The sequence below is a fragment of the Pipistrellus kuhlii genome, unplaced genomic scaffold (genome assembly GCF_014108245.1).
Source record: "Pipistrellus kuhlii isolate mPipKuh1 unplaced genomic scaffold, mPipKuh1.p scaffold_m20_p_9, whole genome shotgun sequence".
Taxonomy (NCBI): domain Eukaryota; kingdom Metazoa; phylum Chordata; class Mammalia; order Chiroptera; family Vespertilionidae; genus Pipistrellus; species Pipistrellus kuhlii.
In genome coordinates, this window is record NW_023425595.1 from 17075790 (window position 1) to 17099360 (window position 23571).

Consider the following 23571-nt stretch of genomic DNA (forward strand, 5'->3'; position numbering starts at 1 on the left):
CATCTATTTCTACCAAGTCTGTAACTTAGGAGCAAAATTGCTAATTCACAGGAAATGCTTGCTTTCCATTTTTTTTAGATAATGCCAAATACTCTAAATCAACTTAAATATCTACCAGTAGCACTGAAGTTTCCCCTAATCCATAACTTGTTTAGTCTTTAAAAAATATATATAAATTATGTTTAGTCATTTTGTGGTATGGTGCTTAGTCATAATTTGCTGGAATTTAATTTGTGCCCCCATAATTACTAATGCCATTTCTAATGATTTGTTTATCTATTCTAAACGAGCCCTTTGACATTAATATGTATTCACATTTCAAATGTTTGTGGCTAAACTTGACTCAATTAGATGATGTTTTGAATTATTCAGAAACTCTTAATTTTAATGCAGTCAGATTGTTAGTGTTTTTCCATAGTTTATGTTTTTGTTCTTTTCAAAAAAGTTTTTCCCTATTCCTACATCATGAAAAATTTCTCCTCCATTATCTTCCAAAAGATTTATCATTTGTATTTTGGAATTTAGATTTAAAGACTACTGGAATTTATTTTGTTGCCTAAGGCATGTGGCAGAGGTCACATCTTATTTATTATTTCTATGTGCTTATCCAATTGTTCCAGCACCTATACTAAAACATTTTTCTCCTCATTGCTGCAATCTTCCTTTGTCCAAAATCTAACTTCTATATATGAAAATATTGAATATTACAAAAATATTTCCCATAAAAGTGTATTTGTATATGTATAGTTCATTCACTGACTCTTGGATTGTTGAGATTCTATTGGCTATTACAAATAAAACACTAATAGACATTAACCTGTATATTTTGTAGTACACATGTATATACATTTCTGTCAGTTACATACTTATGGAGAAAAAATTTCTGATTCACAGAAAATGCTTATTTTCAACTTTAGTAGTATTAATATATTGCATGAAAGCCTATACTTTTTCTCATACACAAAGGTCTCAGATGCTGCCAATTATCTGCTTGCACATATAATACTTATTGTATCCAAATTTTGTATTCAGAATGAAACTGATTATTGCCATGTCAATTTACTGAGCCTTTTTCTGAGAGAGAGGCACAGTGAGGCTGAGCAGAAGGATGGGGCATGACTCCGGCTTGCTCAGAAGACTGCTCTTTCTGAGAATGGCACTGCAGCTTAGTTTCCCTGACCTTGAGACTCTGCTGCCCAATGATGAGGACAAATTATGGGCCAGTCTACACCTCTCCTTTGAAATCATACACTGATTTCAATTAATAAGGCCAAGTGTCTGCGTTCTAGGATTGTGTTTATTAATCTTATCCTACCCAATCTTCAAATAAGGAAAACCTCTTTTATTTGTTTCCACTGGTGGTATTTGTGTGTGTGTGTGTGTGTGTGTGTGTGTGTGTGTGTGTGTGTATCTTCTTTTGGCACATCTTTAAGGGAAAATTAGAAATTAACAGTATAAATACTATTAGTCCAATGTCATATTTCAGCCAGAAATTCTAGTTCAGTATTCTTAATTAGAGAAAAATACAAACAACCCTAGTATGTAACTGTAATTTTTTTCAGAGTTAAAACAATTCCTCAAAAATATTCTTGCTATTACAGAGGGGAAAAGGGGGGTTTTCTTTCATTTTAGACAAATGAGAAGGTTTCCTCAAGAAAATCACATATATATGACAACAAAAATAATCCCTATTAAAAACAAACTAACAGAGAACACACCATATACTGTAGATCTGAAGAAATTCTATAGTGGAACTTAAGTGCTATTGAATGAATTAAAAGACTGTTTGTTCTTTTCTCAGATAATTTTTTATTTTATTTTTAAACTAGAGGCCCAGTGCTCGAGGTTCGTGCACTCAAAGTTGGAGGAGGGGATCCCTTAGCTGGGCCTGCACCCTCTTGCAGTCTGGGAGCCCTTAGGGGATGTCTGACATCCTTAGCACTGTCACAGAGGTGGAGAGGGTCCTGCCACTGCCACTGTGCTTGCCAGCATGAGCCTGACTTCTGGGCTGAGTGGCACTGACCACCAGGGGGCAGTTCACTGCATTGGGCATCTGCCCCCTGATGGTTAGTGCACATCATAGCACCAGTCATTCTTTAGTTCAGTTGATTTGCATATTAGCCTTTTATAATATATTGTAGGATAGCACTTATGAAGAAAAATGTTTTAATTTTCTGTGTTTGGGGGAATAAAATAGTATATTAATACATATATATTTTAATGTACCTAGCTTAATGTAAATATGACTGAAATGTAATTACTATGCATATATATATATATATATATATATATATATATATATATATATATTATATACCCACAGTGCTATCCAAATGTGGCCTTCACTGTTGATAAGCAATTGGCTGGTTTTATTGCTTTCTTAACAGATCAATCCTACCTTTAATCCACATAGAAAAACAAATCCTCCTAAATCAGTAACCCTGGAATTTTCTCATCCTAGAGCAGAATTTTTATGTGATTATATTTCAGCTCATTACAATCTGGCAGAAAAAAACTTATATTAAGAAAAGAATAACTAATAAAATAATATTCAAAGAAATAATCATATTAACATAAGCTAAGCAGAAACCAAGTACTTTTCAACACACTTTGCATATATGAACACATTTCATGTTCATAAAAACTGAGCCATAAATATTATTTGTTCTTTTTCACAGACGCTAAAATTGAGGCTGACTTTAAAACAGATGGAAAGGTCTTTACATTCTCTACATTTTCAACTATTGCTGAGGTATAATACCAGTTGACACTGGAAAGCATACTGCATTTTATATTGCTGTTAGGGTTACCACTGAAATGGCTGTTTGTAGAAATATAAATTTATATAAGGATAACTCATTTGCTTAATTGGCCTTCTAACCTAGTACTGCTAGCCAGCGATACATACATGTATATGTGTGGATATTGTACTGTACTGATTCAATAGTCATAACTATAGCTAATGTTTATCAAAGGTTTTCTATATGCTAAGTATTTAGCCAAGCAATTTTATATATCAACTAATTTAATGTTTATAATAACTTGATATGTGAGCTCTATCATTAGCCCAGCGACTTATACAATAAAATGGTGCTCAAGGCCAGCCAGCCAATCAGTGGTGGAGGGTGAAGTAGAATGCAGAGTCTGCTTCGAAGCAGCAGTTCTTAAGCATTGTGTTCTACAGTCCTTCTGCGTTCAATGAGAGTTTTATTACTTCCATTTTACTATCTTCTCCCCTGACTCTTGCTCTGTCTTACATGTGCATATTTCCTAAGTGTGACATGCTACTGATTAAAAATCATTACTGACCATGGAATCAATCGTTTTTACAATTAACGAGGTATTGATTTTATTTTCTCCCAGAGACAACTGGTGATATCTTGGCAACATATTTTCCATTAGGCCATCTGCTTACTATTCAGCAGGCAATGACACACTGACTTTGAAAAATAAAGTCAGATTCACAGACTAGTGCATCGCCAAAGGAACCCAATCAGTGCCTTGTCATAGGGCCACAGAAGGCCCAGCAGGATAACAGCATACTTGGGGCTTAACGCGCAGAAGAGAGACATTGCTGATTGATGATGTTCTTTCCCCACAACAAGGTGAGTCAAAAGCAGAATTCCTAAATCTGTCATGAAGCAAGCATTTTCCCTGGCAGTGGGCTACCAGCAACTTGCCCCATCTGGGATTTTCATAGGGCTTTGTTTCTCTCTTTTTTACTCAACTCACAGAGGATGTGCAAGCTGTGTAGCTATGTAATCCCCAGATAAAGGAGGTTCTGAAGAAGCAGAGCTGCCTCTTGTCTCACTGCTTATGTTTTTGGGAATGCAGGGGAGGAAACAAGCACTGCCAATGCCCCTTCCCCTGACCTGGAGGCAGGAGCTTGCCTGTGGATTCTGCAGCCCCACTGGCCCACAGAATATGGAATTGATGGGACAAAGCTGTTTGTACCAGGTGGCAGCTTCAAAATAGCACATATGTTGAAACAAAGCAGTAACAGCACCACAGACATTCCAGACTCAAGCCAAGCTAGACTTCCATCTCATTCTTGAGTTTCACTCTCCCAGGAAGACTTTTTTTTTTTTTTTAATAGTTTAAAGTTTTCTTTTTCCATAATTGACTACCTCCCCCCCCATCCATTCCCATCCTGGGCAAGCCCCCACCGCCCCAGTGTCTGTGTCCATTGGTTACGCTAATGTGCATGCATACAAAGTCCTTTCATTGCTCTCTAACCCCTCACCCTGCCCCTACCATTTGTCTCTGGATCTATTCTTGTTCATCAAATTATGTTGATCATTATATTCTACATATGAGTGAGATCATGTGATATTTATCTTTCTCCTACTGGCTTATTTTGCTTAACATAATACTCTCCAGTTCCATCCATGCTGTTGCAAATAGTAAAAATTCCTTCTTTTTTATAGCAGCATAATATTCCATTGTGTAGATGCAGCAGTTTTTTAATCCACTCATCTGCTGATGTGCATTTAGGCTGTTTCCGAATCTTAGAGATTATAAATTGCACTGCCATAAACATAGGGGTGCATATATCCTTTCTGATTGGTGTTTCTGGTTTCTTCAGAAGAAAACTTTTAGAAGAGAAACACTTGGGAATGAGTAGTACATAAGGTGCCTCTTCTTTCTAGTGTTTGGTAACTTCACAGCATTTAGAGCTTCATAGCTTATTTTTAAATCATATTAAACTTTTAAGCACTTTAAAAAATGACTGCGCTGCTAAGTGAAAGAAGCCATCTTAATACCAGAGAGCAGAGATCATTTAGGTCCTCTTACAGTCTGTCACAGGAAGATTTATGAGTTAATTAAAATTAAAGAACTCGTTTAAATATTCAAAGGTTAGTTCAGATGATTAGAGCATCATATGGGTATGGAAAGGTTGTGGGTTTGATCTCTGGTCCAGGCACATACAAGAAGTAATCAATGTGTACATAAATGGAAAAACAAATCATTGTCTCTCAATTTCTCTCTAAAATCAATAGATAAAAAATTAAAATAAATGAATTTTTAAAAAGATTAAAAGTTTGATTTAAAAAAAAGAAATTCCATATGAGGGAGGGAAAGCTATGGTCTCATCGATCAAACTCAACAGAATTACTGGGGGGATAACTTCACAGTATGGGAAATGTCATAACAGAAGAAAGAAAAAAGAAGAAAATGAAGGGGTCTGGGTTTTACTCCTGATTCTATCCCTGCTGAAATGTATTTAGACAACTGGTATTTCCTCCTGTTGCTCGATTCCTCTACCATGAAATAAAGTGTGGGTGTTATTATAAGCAAAGGCCTTTGTAGCTCTGACATCCCATGATGCTCTTCTCCTCCCGAAATGCTTCTCCAAGGACCTGTTTTCTCAGATCTCTCACATCTTTCCACTGACTCTGGCTAGGGTTTTTATTTCTGTAAAGAATGATGCTCACATAAATATCTGGCAGCTGAATTCATTCTCTGACGTGATCCAAAGGTCTTCTCAGGGAAACTGGTAAATGACACTTGAGATCTGTTTTACTTCTACCCGAGTAAGCGCCTTTCACATCATGAAGGAGAAAACAGGAGTCTAGGGCTTCTCTTATTGCAAAATGAAAAGCAGTCTCTGAGCTAATTCAATGTCATCAAATTTCACAAATCACCTGGAATATGAAGCCCATACTTCGGAATGTGGTGCTCTTTTTTTCTGACCACTGAAAGAAAGTCTGAAGGGGAAATGGAAAGACGTAAAATCCTCCTAGTACAATGTAGCACCAAGTTGGAGAGTCAGGGCATGTGGTTCTAGCAATATGTCAAACAACATTTCAAAACCCTGCAATGAAAACTGAGAAGTATTTGATCAAATAAGACATATTGATACATATTTTGAAATTCTTAGAGAAATTAGCAGGGAGGTATGTAAAACTCTGGCTTCCTGGCATGAAAAAGGAGGAAAAAGCCATGAAACATGCAGGCAAGTTCACAGTGTGGCTACTCTGCATAGGATCTAAAATTCAGTAACAAAAAACAACAAGTGAAAACAAACATTTATACATTTAAAAATAAAACATGCATAAGTAATAAGCTAAAGAAATAAAACTCAATGAGAACTAGAAAATATTGAAAGCTAAATTACGCTCTCTTTATTAAATTAAGTTGATCCAGACGTACTAGGTATCCATATAAAAACATTTGTTTGACTCCTTTAGGCTTTATTCAAACACCAATTGTAGGATAGAAATATACCTATACATTTATGGTAAATTAACCTTCAATAAGAGGACTAAGAAAATTCAAAAGGAAAAATGATTTTTTTAAAAACAAAATGATAGACAGCTGTATATCTATGTGCAAAAGAAATTGGACCCCTATTTAAATCATATACAAAAATTTAATCAAAATGGATCATAGACCTAACTGTAATAAAACAAAACTATAAATTAAAAACTAAAACATCTTAAGTAAATATCTGAGAACCTGGGATAGGTAACGATTTCAAATACAATACCAAAAGCACAAGTAACAAACAAATACCCAAAATTACAAATACATAAAAATTAAAGATGTTTGTGCCATAAAAATATCATCAATACAGTGAAAAGATAAAGTACAGAATGGAAAAAATACTCAAAAAACACATATCTGATAAGGGACTATATCCATAATATACAAATAATAAAAACACAAAAATCTATTTAAAATAAGTAAAGGTTTGAATAGAGACTTCTCCAAAAGATATAAAAGTATCCAATAAGCACATTAAAGTTTCTCAACATAATGAAATTCCTTAGGGGAATGCAAGTCAAAACCCTAATGAGATACCACTTCTTACCCATTCGGATGGCTATAATCAAGAAGACAAAATTAAGCTAGCATTGAAAAGGATGTGAAAAATTGGAACCCTCATACTCTACTAATCATGAAGTAAAATGGTGCAGAAGCTTTGGAAAATAGTTTAGTGATTGCTAATAATGTTAAATATAGAGTTACCACATCATCAGTTTAAGTTCTACATATATAAAGAAAATAACTGACAGTATTTATTGCTAACAATAAAACTTGAAGATGATGTCAGCATGATGACCACATAGAGCTTTCCAGTGTATGTATCCAGGAGAAATGAAAACACACAGCCACACCAAAACTTGTACATGAAAATTCATAATAACAGTCTTCATAATGTAAAAAAGAGGAAACAATGCAATGTCTAACCTATGAACACATAAATAAAATTAGGTGTATCTGCGCAATAGAGTATTAGTTGGCATTAAATACAAAAGGAATTAAATATTCATACATCCTGCAACATAGATGAGCCTTGAAAATACACTAAATGACAGACGCTAATCACTAAAGACATTATATGATTCATTTAAATGAAGTTCAATAGTGGGCAAATATTTAGAAAAGGAATATAGGTTAATTCTATCCCAGAGATAGAGGAGAGGTAGGTGAAATAGAAATTAACTATGGGTACAGGAAATTTTTAATGGATATAGGATTTCTTTTTGGGGAGACAAAATGTTTTTAAGTTAATTTTGTGGTGATGGTTGCATAATCTTATGAATATACTAAAAACATGGAATTGTATAAATGGGTGATGGATTGAATGATAAGTGAATTTTATCTAAATAAACCTTGAAATATCAATAACATATAATTATTAATTGTGAAATGCACAAAATATTGCTTTTAGAGGCTAACATAGGAACTCAGTAGCTGAGTAGCTAAGTAGAACACAAAAATAAAAAGATGGATAAATTTGTCTATAATACTTGTAAAAATATCTGTTTATCACAGGAAAAGTCATTATTATAAATACCACATTCATCCTATAAAGCTGATATAATTTAAATAAAATCCCAACATACTAATCTTAATATTTATATGGAAGATCAAGTGTAAAAGGAGTTTGAGAAAATAAACTTTGTACAGACTTTGAAAAAAAATGGGTAACACTGCTTGAATGCCATATTAATAATCTGTAACATTGGTGTAATTCCTGGTGACATCAACTCATGAATGTCATACTCTCTTTTACAGAGCTCTCAAAGCAAAACAAAAGTGTGTTTAGGATAAAGGGGCACTTGGTGATCAACATGTGTTTAAGAAACTAAAATATTGGTAATCTCACACATCCAATTACTATATTCTTAAAAAGTAAAGCAGTTATTCAGAACAATCTTTTCTAAGAACAAGGAACATTATGCAAAACAAATTATCAAAGAATCACAGGATAGTGAGGAATTGCTAGGTCAAGTTCAGGGCACAGTTGAAATCAGAAATGGGAAGTAAACTGCATACCTGAGCACTTAGGTAGGATTTCCCCCCAGGACATGTGCACATCCTATAAATGGGGTTTTCCTATAAGCACTTTCCTGGGGTATGGGGACCAAGAATATGAGTGGAAAGTGAACCAAACAGCCCAGTCTGCCCAATATATTTTTAAGATAATGCAGTATTGTGTCCTTGATATATTAATATATTCACTTTATTTGGATCTAGATTCAATTACAGATGAAGGAAATGTAGATACCTAAAAAGAGGAGGCAGCTCAAAACATAAAGGTCACATTCTACAAGGGCAGGTTAAATTCATCAGCATTTCTGCAAATGCAAATAAAACTGTCAAGTCAGAAATACAGAACATGGAAAATATGTCTCTGAAACACAGGAATGGCCCAGAAAGTCACTCTGACCAAAGGCTATGGTTTCACTTGAATATTTATCTTAAAATGGCAGACCTTCAGCTTAGAGTATCAAAGTTTCTGACAATAAATAGTTGCTTAGATTCATCATCTGTATCCTTGACCATGTGTGGAAATTAGGATAATTCTCCTATGCTCCAAAGTAAACTATTTTAACTTCTTGGGTGTTTACCACTAATCACACATTCTAAGAAAGCAGAGAATCAAGTCTCCTGTAACCTTCACACCAAGATGGATTTGATCTGGTGAGAACTGTATTGGCTTCTGCAGTAAAGATGAGCCCTGGGCTGTGTTCCTTACATTTGCAGAAAATTTTCATGACCCAGCAGTCCTATGTTCCTCTCCCCCCCCCCCCCCCCCAAAAGCTCTATCAATAAGGTAAGAAAATCTTGAGATCAAGCAAGAGGAATATTATCAAACAATGATTTTTGCTAAAATCATAAAGCAGAGGAGCTCATCACATTGGCTACAAATAATCTACTCAACGTGAAAATGTATCAGGTCATGTTGGAAACTTGGGAAAGTTGGCCTTGGAAATGTACACTACAATATCAGCGTCTGTTTTATCAGAAGCTCAGTTCATTCCAGTACCAGAATTACTCTTGTTGTTAAAAAGTTAGAGACTGCATAAAGAGATAGAAAGATGAATTTCATGAGGTCCCCATAGGTACCATTTGAGGTCATGGCCCGGGCTGTTTGTACTTGTATAGGCTTCTCCAGTGGTGACTGTTTAATTTCCCAAACTATAGGAGGATGGGTCGAGACAAAACTAGCAGTTTTTTATTCTTCTTTAGAACTAGGAAATATTCTGAGAAAAAAACCATATTCCTGTAACTATGCATATAATTCCAGAGAGTTTGTGGATCTCCTGGAGCCCTGGAGAGCTTCTTGGGCACCAGGATAAGAACTGGATCAGACAGGCTCAGACACCTCCCAATCTGAGAACTCCTGCCTCTGTAACTCAGCTCCCCTCGCCAGCCTTAGGAGGAAGGAGTCGAATCTCTTACAGCAAACCCTCCAATTGCTTTTGAGCCCATGCAGCTAAATACACAGTGCATCAATTTGAATGTATAAGAAAAAGGAGCATAAGGGAAGGTAGCCAACATTTCCTTTTCACCAACCAGATAATTCCTTTTTGGAGACTGTGAACAACCAGCACACAAGGTCTCATGTTTGAAACCCAGTTAAGTAGAGGCATTTGTATTTAAGGTTGTGGAGACAGCATGACTTGCAGCTGGGGCACCAGAGTTGAAAATCCACTTCTACTTCTTATCTCATGTAACTGTGCACGAATACATCTTTATCTATAAAACGATAGGAATAAGCCCATTTACTTTCCCTCAAAAAAAGGTAAAGGTGGTGGCTGATGTGTGTAACATAATCAGCAGCAGTTTCAGACTTCTTAGGGCCTAGACAAATAACAACTGACACTTGGAAAGTGATTAGACAAGGTACAGTATGCCATGGTTTCTCAAACTTTAACATATCTGTATATGTTGCAATAGCCACAGATCACGCATTGAATATCTTTTCTTCAGAGTGTACCCTTCCTTTGAAAAACAGTCTTTGCCAAAATAATATTAACCTAGGAAGGACCTGTTTAGTGTGTTTGTTATGTTTTTCTAATACACATTCAAATAAAGTCATGCTTACTAAACATTGTTTCAATTGTCACGGTGTAGCTTAAAAAAATTATTTTGAAAACTATGCTTTGGCAAACATGTGGCTATAACAAGCCATTAAACCTTAGCTTAAATTAAACCTAATCTGGGTCTATCTTCCCTATCCAGTTGAAAGACCTGAGACAGGTGGAAAGGGAATACCCTAAAGAGACCAGATGGACATGCCTTGGGAATTTGATGTGCAGCCAACTCACCAATGAGGCCTTGCAAATCACACTGGGGTGTGCAGGACTGTGGCAATCATATTAAGTACTGGTGAACTAGGAGCGCACAGAATTACAGGTGATTTTTGATAACAGTGTGCAACTAATACTTAGGCAATGCTATTTTTTCTCTAACATCCTACCCTCCTGTTTGCCTGTTTTGACCCAATAACACTTTAAGACCCCATCAAACATAGATGACAGGTTCCAAGGTCCGAGTTCATCAAGATTAGTCATTTCTCTAATCTTGTCCCTGCCCCAGAATCCCTTTCCTTATTTACAAATGGGTTCTTTATGTTCAATAATGAAAAACATTTCACTTTGATATAAAAAATGCCAGTAGCCTCTGCTAAACTCCCAAGATCTCATGTCAGGAGAAGAAATCTCTTGAAGACAGTATCCCAAATACTTTCTTGTAATCATAGGAAGAGAAGCTTACCTAAGAAGGACTAAGATGAAAATTTACATATATAAACATACAAACATTTTGATCCCTATGGCAAGCATTTACAGTTTTGAAAATATTGCTTTCCAATGAAGTGACATCACAAAAAGCAACAACCACAAAACACAAATACACACAATAACCTATAAATTTAATTCTAGATAATGTCAGTCCAGAGGCTTCTATTTCAGGATCCTAAAAACATTCTCTTCTTACCACTTAATCCCTCTTGTGATTTTTTTTGATAAATTTCCTAAATAATATTTGCTTTATTGATGCATACATGTCTTTTGAAAACACATTAAATATATTTTTAGAAAATATATGGAATAAATACAAACGGAGTTCATATGCATATATAAATTTTCCTTATATACAGATATAAAAACATCTGAAGTCAGATAATTTCTCAGTAGCAAGTTTTCCTAGACACACATATAAAATATCTATATTCAGCTTTTAAGTGCTTGGGCTGCTGCACATACATGATCTAGTCCCGGCTGTACTTTTGTTTATGCTGCTCCTCCAGTTGTCCAAACCCTTCCTCTGTTCTTAATTATGGCATTTTTTCAACTAGATTTTTTACTTTCCTCAACTCTTCTTTTCCCCCCCCAGTAATGCATGATCAATACAAAATAAAGAGTGTAAGTATATATAGAGAAAACATCTCAAAACACCTCAAAGATAATTGCTATTACAAGCTCAGTTTTCTTTCTCTTATTTTCTTCCATCCCCAAAATATAGATATAAATATATGTGAATATGCTTATATATTGTATATTATGTTTAAAATTCAGTATAGAATGCAGACACACATGGAATTATATATAGTCCTGGCTGACGATCAGAACCAATTGGGGCCTTCTGGCTGCTGGCCAGGGCCTTCTTTCATTCCGTGCTGCCCCCTGGTGGACAGCATATGTCATAGAGAGTGATAGAACTCCCAGTCTCATGGTCATACTCTTGGGGGGACACTTTGTGTATTAGCCTTTTACATATATAGATGGATATAAAACCTGTTCTTATTTACCTGTATGCTACAAGCATCTGTGTTAATCAGGACTCCTTCAGCTCCAAATGATAGAAATCCAATGCAAATCAATCATAACTCTTCCCCACCCCCCCAAAGGCTTCTTCTGTTATATAGTAAAATTTATTCAGCTCTCTACCTCTAAAAAGTCCAGAAATAGAGCTAGATAGCTTCCACAGCAGCAGGTTTTAGAAATTATTCAAATATAGCCTTCAGGATTCTCACTATCTCAACTATTAAATCTCTACCTCTTAATTCTGTTTTTGTTTTTCTGTTTGCCTCATTGCTTCCTTCTAAAAATAGCATTTTCCTTGTATCTGGGGAAGGAATATCTTTCCACTTTGTTCAGAAGAAGAACATCCCAGAGTGGAATTCAGCTTAGACATCTTGTCCAAAACTATATCTGTCATTATAGATGGCATGTTCTATTGGCTATCTTCGGATAGGGAAAGATGGTCAGTTCCACTTGAACCCCAAAGAAACTTTTCCTGGGTAAAACAACAAGAAAAGTTCATTATACATCTCTACATTAATACATAAAGTTTTATCTTGTATCATTTATGTTAGGCAGATAACAAAGGCTGTTCCAAGTGAGAGTGAGGAGTTATTTTTATCTTATTTATGTGCAAGAAATACATAAGATCAAGGATACATGACTCTGGGCTTCCCTAAACTTTTACTTGCTTTTTAGGGAGGTTTGATGGTCTCAGCAGCTCAGGTAGAGTAGATCCACTAGGTCAGAGTATCCCAGAGCCAAGGTTGGAAATTGAATATTCCAATATCTTATTTCTTGTGGTGCCATTGGCCCACTAGAGGATTAGTGGGTGCAGGTGGGGTATGTACTTATCACACTTTGAAAGAGCCGAACACCTTTCTTTTTATTTATTTTTTTAATTTTCATCAATTTCAGAGGGGAAGGGAGAGGGAGAGAGATAGAGAGAGAAATATCAATGATGACAGAGAATCATTGATTGGCTACCCCATGCACATACCCCACTGAAGTTCAAGCCCACAACCCGGGATGTGCTCTGACTGGGGATTGAACCATGCATGACCTTCTGGTTCATAGATGCCCAACTACTGAGCCATCATGGCCAGGCTGAACACCTTTCTTTTTATGATTATGTCATTATGGATTTGCCTTATACTAAAGGATATTTAGGATTGTTTGGCTAAATTATTCTTTGCTGTATTTCATAACAATGCAATGGATATCATTTTTCATACATCTATGTTAAGCTCTCTAGTTTTATGGATACAAATTCCTATATGTAAAATTACTTAAAAATTATCCCCTTTTAAACACAAACTTAAGTGCCTTAGATCTTGAATGCCACATTCATCACTCTATTCCACCTAAAACTGCAATGTTTTCCCAAAATTCTCTTCCATGTTTACTCATTTAACAAGTTCACTGTGAGTCCCTCTTATGAGTCAGGCTTTGGTCAAGGTGCTAATTTAATTACAAAGAAAAACAATCCATGGTCATCATCCTTCAAGAGAGAGTAATTTAGTCAGGTAGAAAGATAGGAGGCCAACTAATTTCAATTTGGTGTGATTTGTGCCATCAAAGGATTGACTGCAGGTGTTTTGAGAGCAAAGATATACTGATTGTCCAGAGCACATGTGTCAAACACAAGGCCCTCGGGCCAAATCCGTCCCGCCAGGCCTTGCAATGTGGCCCGCACCACGCTGTCATCACTGCACTCCGCTGCGTTTCCATCACAATGACAGTTTATGACTGTTCAGTAAACCATTCGGCCCGCGATTTAGCCTGGATTTTAGATTTTGGCCCCTTCTCTGATTGAGTTCGACACCCCTAGTCCAGAGAAAGAAGTCTTTATTCAGAAGTGTTATGTTATCATTAGCAAATGATGATGGAACTGGAAATCCAAATGCAAAAAATAAATCTAGACACAGACTTCACATTTCACAAAAATTAATACAAAATGGATCATGAACCTAAATGTGAAATATAAAACTATAAATCTCCTATAAAATAACATATGAGAAAACAGACACCTTTGGATATGGTGATACATTTTAAGATGTAATACTGAAGACATGCTCCGTGAAGAAATAATTCCTGAGCTGGACTTTAATAAAATCCTACTCTCTGAATCCTACTCAATATCAAGAAAATTAGAAACTAACCACAAACTGAGGGGAATATTTGCAAAATACACATTGTCTAGAAGACTGTTATTCAACATATAAAAGAACTCTTAGGACTCAGATAGAAAAAATAACAACAACACACAAAGCAACAACGTGATTAAAAATTGGGCTAAAGGCCTTAGCAGACAATCACCAAAGAAGACATTCATATGACAAATAAACATATGAAAAGATGCTCCACCATATGTCATCAGGGAAATATAAATTAAAATAACAATATTTATTAGAGTGGCCCAAATCTAGAACACTAACATCACCAAATGCTGGTGAGATGTGGAGCAACAGAGACTCTCACACATTACTGTTGGGGGAAAAAATAAAGGTACAGCCATTTTGTGAGACAGTTTGGGGTTTCTTAAAATCTACACATTTCCTTGCCATATGATCAACAATTGTGATTCTTCATGTTTACCCAAAGAAGTAAAAAGGCTATGTCAATACAAAAATCTGCACAAGATGTTTATAGCAGCTCTATTCATAACTGCCAAACTGAATCAACCAAGATGTCCTTTAGTATGTGAATGAGTAAACTGTGGTACATCCCAGAGAGTGGAATATTATTCAGCACTAAAAATTGATGTTATTAGGCTCTGAAAAGACATGGAAAAACCTTAAATGCATATTACTAATTGAAAGAAGCCAATCTGAAAGGCTACATACTTCATGATTCCAATTGTATGACATTCTGGAAAAGGCAAAACTACAAAGAGTATGAAAATCAGTGAATACTGAAAGGAGTGAAGGAATCAAGAGATAAATAAGCAGAGCACCAAGGATTTTTACAACAGTAAAGTTATCTGTATGATACTATGATTGGTATATGTTATTATACATTTGTTCAAACCCATAGAATGCAAAACACCAGGGTGATGGGGCCGGTGCTTTCCCATGATCTGCCGGGTTGCCTCCAACAGGGGGAGGCCAGACTTCATCCCTCAGAGGGAGGCCAGGCTGCAAAATTGCAGTGTTATGGCCACTGGCCTTTTATGATATAGATAACTGCTACCTCTGCGGTTAGCAAGACATCCTTAGGACATCCCCTGAGGGTTCCCAGACTGTGTGAGGGGACAGACCAGGCTAAGGGAACTCCTCCCCTCCGCCCCCTGCATTGTACAAATTTTCATGCACCGAGCCTTTATTTGCATATAAGAGGGAATAAAAATCACCTATAAAACTACTACTATAATCGATTTCTCCCTCTCTCTCTCTCTCTCTTTCTCTCTTTCTCTCTCTCTCTCTCTCTCTCTCTCTCTCTCTCTCTCTCTCTCTCTCTCTCTCTCTCTCTCTCTCTCTGTCACACACACACACACACACACACACACACACACACACACACAATTTTTAACTTTGCTATTTTCTTTATTTTTCCACTTCCTTGACATGCCATGTTCCCATATAATTTGAATCAACCCCACTGTTATTTTTAAACTAGAGGCCCAGTGCTCAAAATTGTGAGAGACCCAGACCTGCAGCGCTGTTGGACCTAGACGCTCTCCCGCCATGCCATCAGGACCCCAACTGACTCCCACTGTGCTGCGAGATCCATCAATGCACCTACTGGTGACCGGTCATTTGGTTGTTCCAGCGTTCCGGCATTATGGCCACTGGGCTTTTATAATATAGATATCTGCTACCTCTGTGGTTAGATAGCCAAGTGATTTCCACATTTTGATATTGGAAACTGATGTATCCTACTAACTGCACCATTCCTGACTAAATCACCATCATTTTTTCAGCTGAACTGCTATAAAGCCATCCATCTTCTATCTCTGGTCCTGCACTCTCATATACAGGTGATCTTATTGATATAAAAACAAAAACGTATTCAAAATCCTTTAAACTTGGAATAAAATGCAACCTCCCATCCTAGTCCCCCTGCACCATTGTGCTTGCTTACCTCTCTCTCTCTCTCCTCTCGTTTCAGCCATCCTGGCAGTGAGTCTCTGTTCCTGCCACACAGGCCATTCATCAGTTTCTCAAATACACCAAGCTCTTTCCATCCCGGGCACATAGGACAAACTCTATGCCTGGAATGTCTCTTTGTCCTGCTCTTCCCTCAGCTGACTTCTCATTTTTCAGAGGCTGCATGCTTGATCACCCTGAGTAGCCTTTTCTTCCACCACTTAATGACACATGTATTGACAACTGGCAAATGAAAAATTTATGTGTTGTTTTACTTATTTATTTATGCCTTCTCCACTGGATTATGAGCAGCGCAAGAATAGGGACTTTGCCTGTTTTATTCATCGAGACTAATATCAATAATAATAATAAATCTATATAGAGACCGAGTATAGATTTTGACACATGGCAATCTCTCAAAATGCAGTGTACAATGGAGACATTAAGGGGAATTATAAGGCAGTGATTCTCAAATGTGGTACCAGCACCAGCAGCATCAAGCATCAACATCACCTGAGAATTTGTTAGAGATGAACCTAGAGAGTACTTGGTAAGTGAAATAAACCCTACAGATGATTCTGATATTCACAGTGGACAACCACTGTTGTAAAGTATCTGTTTGAAACCAAACCATACATACTTTAAAAGTCACCACAGCATAAATTTCTTAGAATGTGAGATTTAAAACTTAAATATCACTGATATTAATTTACAATTTTTAATGACACAAAATTGTTCAAAAATAAATTTAAAAATATTCTAATCTCATAACTTGTGACAGTTGTTTTTAAGTTTGCTTTTAACATTCTAAAACATACATATTTCTTATAAACATTAAGTATAATTTTGCAGCACATATTTTCTCTGAAAAGAGTCCTCAAATGTAAAGTTACTTTCATACTGATGGTTGGGTATTAATTCAGCTAAAATCAGGTCGAACTATGAAAAATTATATTTTTCTCTCAAAAATGTTCAAACATTGAATGGATCTGGATGATTATCAGACACTTTGCCTTTTATGTGAATTTTTCTTACAGTGATTTTAGTTGTTTTTTTTTAAGGGGAATCATTCATTTTGAACATTTGAAATATCCCATGAAAAGAGATAGTTCATTGGGCAACGCTATTAATGGGATTACAAAGCATATAGAAAATTCATTGAAGATAAGACTTCAGACTGGATCCAAAACACCCCAGTTACCTGACCTACATTAACCGGATTAAGTGTGACTATGGATACCATCAGATAAAACATATATGCATGGGAAGAATAAAAATTCTCTTAAAACATTAAATGGGCACTAAAAAGAGAGAAAATATATTGACTGAATTTCTGTAATATAACAAGCATTGTACCAAGTACCGTATTTTAAACTTATATTGTTCTCTCTACTATCATTTTTATTTACTCCAATGCTAAGGTTTTCTGGTTTGCCTAATAAAAACTAAAGCCAAACCTTTCTAAATAGAATCATCTAGGGTGGGGAGTGAGGTATACACTGGTTTCCTGTTCCATTCTCACTGAAATAAACATTTTTAAAAAATATGAACTTTACAAATTCTCTTAGTGAAAGTAACTTATAGAAAATAAATATGAGTATATTTCCCTGCTCACTGATTTTTATGTTTTAAGAATATATAGAAAATATTTTAAAAACTTATTTTTTAAAAGAAAAGGACCCATTTCCATACCAGCGATTATTCATATCTAACTTTGAATACATGGTTAGAAATTAAAACTCTCATTCCCAAAGGAAAGCAGTTGACATTTTTAAACAAAGAAATAAAAATAAAGCTTTCAGCATGGGAAAAAAAAAGTTAATTTTCTTATCACTTTTAAAACCATGAGAAAGTAAAGACAGCATGTTGAAAACCTTTTGTTCCCTAGCTTAAATCAGTTAATTTCATAATCGTATTACTTATTTTAACATTTAATGGTATGAAATATACTTTGTTTAGATTTTTTTCTCAGATTTTCTACTTTGAAATTATTTACTAAAACATCTTGCATAAAAATAATTTAAGAACATTTCAAAAATAAGTACTTTCACAAGCAATTCCATTACACATATATATGAATCAAGAACTAATTTTAGAGTAGAATCTGTGAATAACTATTTCAATGAAAGTAAAAATATTCAAATGAATTTAAAACCAGTAAAAACTGGAGAGGCAGCATTTGTTTGACATGCAAGACAAACTAAGGCTTAAAATATAGGTCATATATTTCTTATTTTTAAAGATAAATTTCTAACATTTGAAATAACATACACTCATCACCAATTCTGAAATCAATATCAATTATTCTTAAACGGCTTCTCTACGTATTTTTAAGAAAACAGAAAAGTAAGGTAGAATCCCCATATTGATGTACTTGAAACATACCAGAGTCAGAATTCTGGGCTCAGCCTCATTGGGAATCCTTCATTGCTGACAACAGTCTGGAGTGACAGTCTTCTTGAAAGCACTGTTCAGCATGACAACAGAAACTTCTCTCTTCCACACCCGTCTTTTCCCTCAGCGGGAGTGTTACATATTGAATGCTGTGCAAAGCTTGTCACTGGAGGGTTTTTAGACAACTCTTTAAACTCCTGAGTCTGAATAATGAATTTTTTAAAGACAACTCATCTCTTTAGAAGAATATCTGTCTTGTTTTTTACTGACTTATTTTAAGAGGGTTGCTAATGGGGTGTCGTAGGGGGGCACCTTTATGTGTCATTGGTTATAAGTGTCTACGTGTGGTTCACCTGGGTGACATTTAGCCGTACAATTGTCAGCGACATTTTGATAATTTTATTGTCAAAGTTTAATAATTCATTTCACTTTCTTATGTTATTTGAATGAGCTGTGCAGGTTAATATTAATAGGTAGGAGATATGCTTCAGTCTGAATAATAGTGGACTGACAAATAAGACATTTTTATTGGTGAGCCAGGTAATGCTGTATGATAGCTGAGTGGGGTTCAGTAGGAATTCTTAGATATTTTCCAGCTTTTCATGGAAATTATTGTATCTCATTTTCTTGTTTGTTAGAGAAAAGTATAATACAAGCCTTTGCAAATTCTGAAAAATCCTGCATCTGTGAAACTTGGCATTGCATTATATTGGCTCTGGCCTGAATACAATGAAGTGACTGTGATCTGAAAATGAGTGGGTAATTGTTAAGTAAAAATGAGTAAACAAATAAATGAAATTGAACTTGACCCCCTTCCTCCTCTCTCCTCATGGTTAGCATGCACTTGATGAGATGCAATGGAGAATTACATGTATTTCTGTCAAGAAAGCATCCACAGGACAACCTGGAATTGGCACTGAAAAGACACTTAATAGATTTGGCTTTACATTAATCACCAGACTTAAATACTGATTTCCCAGTTAGCTCACAAATAGAAATATGTAACTTCACACAACACTCCAAAACTTTTCAATGAATGATCCATTACTGCAGTCCCTGTTTTTAAATTGCTTGTGGCATCAAGGGATTAATAAAACCATATAGGTGCCCATGACAGGGACCCTCCTCTGGAATCTTGATTGGTATTTTGCAAAAACCTCAACAACAATAATTTATTTTTAATTCCACAAGCATCAGAAATTATTTAATGAATAAGTGCTTAATTTTTTTAAAATATTTTTTTTATTTTAGAGACAGAGGAAGGGAGGGGGAGAGAGAGAGAGAGAGAAACATCAATCAGCTGCCTCCTGCATGTCTCCTACTGGGGATTGAGCCCACAACCGGGCATGTACCCTCACCAGGAAGCCCAGCAGTGACCTCTTGGTGATAAGGAGAATGCTCAATCGAGCCTCACTGGTCGGGCAAGAGTACTTTATATTTGTTGACATTATTTTCCTTTGAGATTAGTAATAGCTGCTCAAAATATTCATTTTTAAAAATATATTTTTATTGATTGCAGAGAGGGAGAGAGAGAATCATTGCACGCCTCCTACATGCCTCCTACTAGGGATTAAGCCTGCAATCCGGGCATACACCCTGATAAAAAATCAAACCATGACCTCCTGGTTCATAGATTAATGCTCAGCCACTGAACCACACTGGCTGGGCAAAATATTACTATTTTGATGGGCTCATTTGGTGGGACTAATGATGTCTGCCTGGCAAGGTGAGGGGAGGAAAAAAACATGAACAGAGGAAGGGCTATAAGCAGCAGGGAAGGGGGTATTTTACAGTTGATCAGGATCTGAACGCAGGAGTCTCAATTTTATTATATTTTCTCTGGAGCATAAAACATCAAGGAAAGCACAATATGCATAGTCCCTAATGCATATGATCACTCCCCAGTAATGCACACAGATTCTCTATCTACCTGATATACTTGTCTTGTCACTGCTATAGCCCTTGTTCATCCCTCCATTATATACAACATAGCACAGCACAATGCTTAACACTGCCGTGGCTTCTATATAATTATTGGTACTGCTTACCTAACTATATGATACCAGGGAGGTCACTTTGCCATCATAAGTCTTCATTACTTCACCTACGAAATGGGGGTAAAAATCGACCAAAGCTTTTTTGAGTTGCTATGAGGCTAAAATAATATATAATAGGTCATCAATAAAATCCCTGAAAGGTCCTTAACAAATATAACCTATTGTAACTAATAAATAATATCATTATCATTAACTAGAGGCCTTAGTGCATGAATTCATACACATTGAAAGGAAATTAATTAGAAGAAATATACATTTTTTAAATTTAGTCATTTGGCGTATATATATATATATATATATATATATATATGTTTATATATATATATATATATGTTATTGTTATTTTTTTTTCAGAGAGGAAGGGAGAGGGATAGAGAGTTAGAAACATTGATGAGAGAGAAACAACCATCAGCTGCCTCCTGCACACCTCCTACTGGGGATGTGACAGCAACCAAGATATAAGCCCTTGACTAGAATCTAACCTGGGACCTCTTAGTCCACAGGCCGACTCTCTATCCACTGAGCCAAACCAGTTAGGGCAGAAGATATATTTTAATATCTCTATTCACCCTTTCTCTATAATAGAAGTGTAAACCAAATTCATGATAAACAATAACAGATCAAAATACATGCCTGCAATTGGTGCCAGCAAGAGTTTAAATGTATCAAACATGTGCAAGTCAACCTAACCTTTTATATATAGAGAATAAACTTGCTTAATTAGACTTGCTTTCTGATGTAACTAAACTTTTTCCAGTCCAGTGAAGTACCCCAACTTCTCTTTCAGGTAATTGTCAGCAACACAGCAGTAAATATCAACACAAAGCAGATTATCACTGTAGATCACATAGGGAGAAAAAAGGGTAAAATATTAAACTGCAGCAGTGTTTGACTATATTCTGTGCAGTGAGAAAACCTGAAGGCATTTTCAAAATCCACCATTTCTTACTTCTTTTCAGTCAGGTAAATTTTCTGAGCTTTCTAAATATCTGTTTTCTGGCTAATGAAAAGAAAAGATTCCACTGAGTCTCCTATCTACTTACTCCAGGACTTCTGTGAGGATCAAATGCAATGAGGCATGGGAAAATGCTTCACAGGCATTTGGGTAAAATGTGAAACATTTCCACCTGGCTATAAAGCAAGTCCCATTCCTGGGATGAAGAAACTGCAAGGAGACTAGATGTTAGTCACTAGGGAGAGGAAGCCAGGAGTTTCTACATGACATCATTACTCAGCATCCACAGCCACCATTTCCTAGCTGGGCTGGGCTGGGCTGTGGGCTGCATTTTGAGCCACAAGGGTCTCAGCAGCATCGGCTGCAATTTGGTGGGCTGTTGCTCTGGGGTGGTGGTGGGGTCTGTGTCCCACTTGGGGGAAGCTGAGTGTTGTTTTGTGAATGGCAGGTCTGTGGTGCCATTTTTCTGTACATATCATGGCAGCTCCTTTGTTGAGTGTCTGCCCCATAGTGGTCATTGCACGCTATTAGCAATGGGTCATATGGTTGGATACTTAGCATATTAGCCAACTCTCAATTCTGTGATCCTTCTGATATATGCATAACCTGAAGGGTCTGGTTACCAGGTTACCTCCATAATCTAGAGGTGGCAGGTTAATGAGGTAGCTCTCACTTTTCATGTCTTCAAATGACATTAGTTTTGATCTGACTTCTCTAGCTGCTTTCATGTCTAAGCAGTTAGAATATTAGTTTAATGTGAACCTATCATTGATCAAAAGTTTACATATCAACTAGAATAATCATCTGTACAATTTAATTGGTATGCTCACACACTAATATATTGAATTTACTTTCACATGTCATAAAACATGTGTAAAATTTCTGCAGACACGTATTGCAGCTCTCATTTTAGAGTAAAAGTCTTCCAGGGAGGTTTAGGAGGTAGATTTCCCAAAAGGAGCTCTTAAGCACTCATGGAGAAAACCCACAAATTGGTGTTTGGGGGAGCCTGCTGTGTGTCTGATTACCAAAATATTAGCTCAGGAGAGAGAAAACATGCATGGCATCTTATTGGTTCCCTGTATTTGTTATGAAATAAGACTTCCCTAAGCAGACAGGTACATTTTTCCCCTATAGTTTTGGAGGAAACTAAAGATCTGTCCCAGCATATTCATCCCTCACCTAAATCTACTCTAATAATTCAAATGTCTCCATACTTTGATATACTAGTGTTCTGCACTAGACAAAACTGTTGGCAGCTGTGAGGGCTTTTGTGGAAGAAGTGCATGGACTGTTTTGTATTTTTTTTTTCTTATTGACAAGGAGAGTTCCCATACTGTGCAGCAGATGCAGTTGAAAATATTTAGTGGGGTGATTATTATGTAATCCGAAGGAATACACATCTTTTCCCTTCTCACTATTTTTGCTGAGGTTTAGTATTAAGTTCGTAGCAGATTCCTAATCTTTTCTTTCTTTGTTTATTGATACAAGGGTAAATTACAAACAGGTCAACCCACTCCCAGAGTATTGTGAGTTAGCCACACAATTATTAGAATGCAGAGCAGCCTATTTTGGAGCAATGTTGTAGGGCTTTAGGAAGGAATGATTAATACATGGGAGTGATTAGTTCTTACAGTTGACTATTGAACTGGAGTCAGAGAAGCAGAGGGTTCTGGAGTCGGAGAGACATAATACAAGCCAGCTCTCTTCCTACCTAGCTCAGAAAATGGCCTCAAAATTTGCCTTTTCCCATACATTTATTTCCTTCATTGGTAATATGAGACCTCTACTCTCTACTCTCATTGAGTTACTATGACAATTACATGAGATGTGGCATACAGAGTGCTTACCATATCCTCCGGTGTGTAGGTGATCAATATATTAAGGGGACTAAATGAAATTCTACCTACGATGGTTACCACACTAAGGAAGTAAAGTCCTGAATTGCTCTTGTCTTGCTAGTGTAACAAAGTAGAAAAACACTTTTGGGAAACAGGATCATCTTAGTTTAAATATTAACTCAGTCATTTACTAGC

The 23571-nt window shown here is 36.1% G+C and overlaps 1 protein-coding gene across 2 annotated transcripts in view; it reads right to left on the reverse strand.

Annotated features, from left to right (window-relative positions):
* ANO3 (anoctamin 3) overlaps positions 1-23571 on the reverse strand; it is a 190083-nt gene that overhangs the window by 105188 nt on the left and 61324 nt on the right. Inside the window, exon 1 of one of the 2 annotated variants that reach the window (XM_036427101.2) lies at positions 18515-18638. The exons of the other annotated variant lie outside the window; for it this stretch is intronic. The gene's annotated coding sequence lies outside the window, so the exon portion shown is untranslated. Of the gene's footprint in view, positions 1-18514; positions 18639-23571 lie in introns of those variants that run through there. 2 annotated transcript variants of the gene reach the window in all.